Source organism: Orycteropus afer, unplaced genomic scaffold (assembly GCF_000298275.1).
Source record: "Orycteropus afer afer isolate SDZICR_OR568_19922 unplaced genomic scaffold, OryAfe1.0 scaffold00124, whole genome shotgun sequence".
In the NCBI taxonomy this organism is placed as follows: domain Eukaryota; kingdom Metazoa; phylum Chordata; class Mammalia; order Tubulidentata; family Orycteropodidae; genus Orycteropus; species Orycteropus afer.
Genome location: NW_006921711.1, coordinates 8,799,016 through 8,802,820, shown reverse-complemented (window position 1 = coordinate 8,802,820; position 3,805 = coordinate 8,799,016). Strand labels below are relative to the sequence as shown.

Sequence of the window (3,805 nt, the reverse complement as noted above, 5' to 3'; positions counted from 1 at the left end):
CCCACTTCTTAATGATTCTCTGTTAAGCTGCAGCCCCACCTGGCCAGTCTGTCCAGTGCCCAGCCCCCTTAGGATTTTGGAAAATAACATTTTCAACCAACATCTCATTGTTATTATCTTTCTTTGATCTTTTTCTTACTTCTGCTTTCAGTAGTGTCTTAGTTAGCTAGTGTTGCTGTAACAGAAATACCACAAGTGGGTGGTTTTCGAGAACAGATACTTATTTCATCACAGAATAGGAGGCTAGAAAAGAGCTCTGGTAGCTCGTAGGTAAAGCATCTAGGTAAAGCATCTAGCTGCTAACCAGAAGGTCAATTGAAACTCACCATCTGTTGCATGGGAGGCATCTTCCTCCTAAGAGGCAATCTACTTCCTAAGATTTACAACCTTGGAAACCCAATGGGGGGTCACTATGGATTAGAATAGACTCCATGGCAGTGGGTTTGGGTTTTTTGTTTTGGTTTTTGTTTTGGTTAGGAGGCTAGAAGTCTGAATCCAGGGCATCAGATTTAGAGGAAGGCTCTTACTCTCTGTCATCTCTGAGAGAAAGATCTCTCTGTTTCTTTAGATCCAGCATTTCTTGATTCCTTGGCAATCTCCACACACATCTTCCCCTCTACTGTTAGTGCTTGTTTCTCTTTGCCTAATCTGCTCATTTTATATCTCAAAAATGAGTGGTTTGAGATACACCTTACACTGATATGGCTTCATTAACAAAACAAAGAAAACTCTATTTCCAAATGGGATTACAAATATAGTGGTTAGGAGTCCAGTACATATTTTGGGATATTCTTTACTTTCAGACAAGATTATCTGATATCAGCAATGGTATCCCTCTTTCAATGCCCTTTTCTGAATCTGGCTTGAATTTCTGTCAATATATTGCTGCAACCTTATTTTAATTATCTTCAACAAAGTTTCACTTGCATGTGATATTGTTCGATACTTTTTACATTCTGGTGGATCACTTTTCTTTAGAATGGACACAAATATGGATCTCTTCCAAATTTCTTGGCATAAATGAGGGAGTGCCTCCAGCACTGCATCTGTTTGTTGAAACACCTCAATGAGTATTCTGTCAATTCCTTGAGCCTTCTTTTTTTGCCAATTCCTTCAGTGCAGTTTGGATTTCTTCCTTCAGTATCATCAGGTCTTGATCATATGTCCCCTTTTGAAATTGTTGAATTTCTACCAATTCTTTTTGGTACAGTAACTGTATTCCTTCTATATTCTTTCGTTGCTTCCTACATCGTTCAATATTTTGCCCATAGAATCTTTCAATATTGCAACTCAAGGCTTGAATTTTCTCTTCAGTTTGTTCAGAAATGCTGGATGTGTTCTTCCTTTTGATTTCCTAACTCCAGACATTTGCACAATTCATTAGAATACTTTACTTTGTCTTCTCAAGCTACCCTTTGAAATTTTCTGTTCAGATCTTTTATGTTGTGGAGAGATAATTGTCTGTGGCAGCTGTCTTTATTCGTAGTACACTCAGAGAAAGCTTCTATCCTGGACAGCTTAAAATAGATCATTTCTTCCATTTGCTTCAGCTACTCTCCATTCAAGAGCAAGTTTCAGAGTCTCTGCTAACATCCATTTTGGTCTTTTCTTCCTTTACTGTCTTTTTAATGACATTTTACTTTCTTCATGTATGATGTTCTTGATGTCATCCTACAACTCATCTGGTCTTTGGTCATTGGTGTTCAGTGTATCAAATCTCTTCTTCAGATGGTCTCTACATTCAGGTGGGATATAATCAAGGTCACATTTTTGCTCTTGTAGACTTGTTTTAATTTTCTTCAACTTCAACTTGAACAAATGAATAATTGATGGTCTGATCCATAGTCAGAGCCTTACTCTGACTGATGAGGATACAAACTACAGAAGGCAAATTAGTTCAGGTCTGTACATAGCATGGAGTGCTCTGGTGATACAGTGATTAAAGCGCTAGGCTGCAAAGTGAAAAGTTGATGGTTTGAATCCACCAGCCACTCTGTAGGAGACAGCTGTGAGTCTACTTCAGTAAAGATTATAGCTTCGGAAACCCTGTGGGCCAGTTATCTGTCCTTTAGGGTCGGTATGAGTAGAAATTGATGGGATAGCAATGGGTTTGATTTTGGGTTTGGGTATATAGCATAAAGGATCTTCACAATGTCCCTGCTTTATTGGACAAGTTCCCAGCGTGGGACCTGCTCTCAGTACATGCTCACTAAATGTTTGCTGAACAATTGAATGAAACCATATAGGACTGACTCAGGAAAATCAAGAAATTAATTTCTGTGTCTGCAGCCTTCCCATTCTGCGTGTTGTTTTCTTATATATAATGTATCCTGTTTAGGAATCTAGTTTCTTCATGAGCTCTTCCCTCTGCTAACTACTAAAATTCGCTCTCACAACAGCCCTGCATCCAGTGATTTACACATTAATAAAAATATTAGTCTATTAACTCCTCCAGGTTTATGTGGCATCTGAGTTCCTTCTCTGAGGAATCTGTCCTTTCTATGAACTTTGTCCTCTGTTATAGGAATTTAAATCACCTGCTAAAAGATAAAGGAAATTTAAAAAGTAAGTAGCAAATTATATTGTCCTGTGGGTGATGTTTATTCAAAACAAAATCCAACTCCCATTAGCTTATCACACAGCTAGATATCAGCGTAACCCCGTTGCAACGGTATTGTGAAAAGTTTCACTGAACGAGGTGTTTTATTTTAAGCTGTCCAGGATGGAAGCTTTCTCTGAATGTACTATGAATAAAGACAGCTGCCACAGACAATGATCTCCCCACAACATACCAAAATTCATGCCAGCAACCCCATGATTAATCTTTCAGCCTATGCTGTACACATGACTTCTTCCAGTCAGATCCCAGCATGCCTTGAGAAATAGGTCATCTGAAATAAACATCAACTTCACTTCAGAAAGATTCTAGGTGTATGTGGTCATAATCCAAAAAAAGAGTCCTTTGTGGAAACAGGACATGTAAACAGCAGAGCCCAGGCATCCCCTATATCCTGTTCCTTCCTTCTCAGTGGCAACTTCATCTTTGACCTGTCTGAAATCAACAGCTCTCTGCTCTCTAAGGTGGGTCTGGGCAAGGTCTTTGCCTCTCTGCTCTAAGTTATGTGAGCAGCAAGTTTGCTCCATCTTCCAGATAAAGCCATATAAGAACAAACAAAACGAAACAAAAAGCTAGGCTGTATCCCTAAGTCCTCTTACTGGGGTGGGAGTGCAGAGGAAGCTATTTTTTGAATAAGTTCTATGCATCACTGTTCTATTGTTTTATATACAGGATGTAGTTAAATCTTCATAACAGTTCTCTCAGATATCTGCTATTATCTCTCTTTTGTAAATAGGAAACTCATGGCTCAGAGAAGTTAATTAACTGACCCAGGGTCCCACAGCTGCCCAGTCCCCAGACTTTTTGGGATTCTGGAAAACAGAATTTTTGGACATGGAATTAGAGATAGAAGCAGATATAGGATTAGAACTTAAATCTGGCCAGTCTTCAAAATCCATCTTCGCAGTACCTGCTATGTGTCTTCATGTTTGAGTCTCCTTAATGACATAATGAAAGATACATTTCCAGAATTATGAGGTAAGCAAGGAGTTGTTATGATCAACCAATCAACAATCTTCTGATTAACAAGTATGCACTTAAAGCCTTGTGACTATTTAACTTCATGCTAGGCACCATAGGGGACAGGCACAGAAGTAGGTGGTGGACTCTCTGACCCTAAAAACTTTACAATCCAGGAGAAAGACTGCTCAATTGTGTACTACAGTTCAGAGATGGGAGAGACCATTG

At 39.0% G+C, this 3,805-nt stretch overlaps 1 pseudogene; it reads right to left on the bottom strand.

The window, feature by feature from the left end:
- Positions 1-3,516, bottom strand: part of LOC103200014 — an 81,110-nt pseudogene extending 77,594 nt beyond the window's left edge.
- Positions 3,517-3,805: the final 289 nt, after the last annotated feature.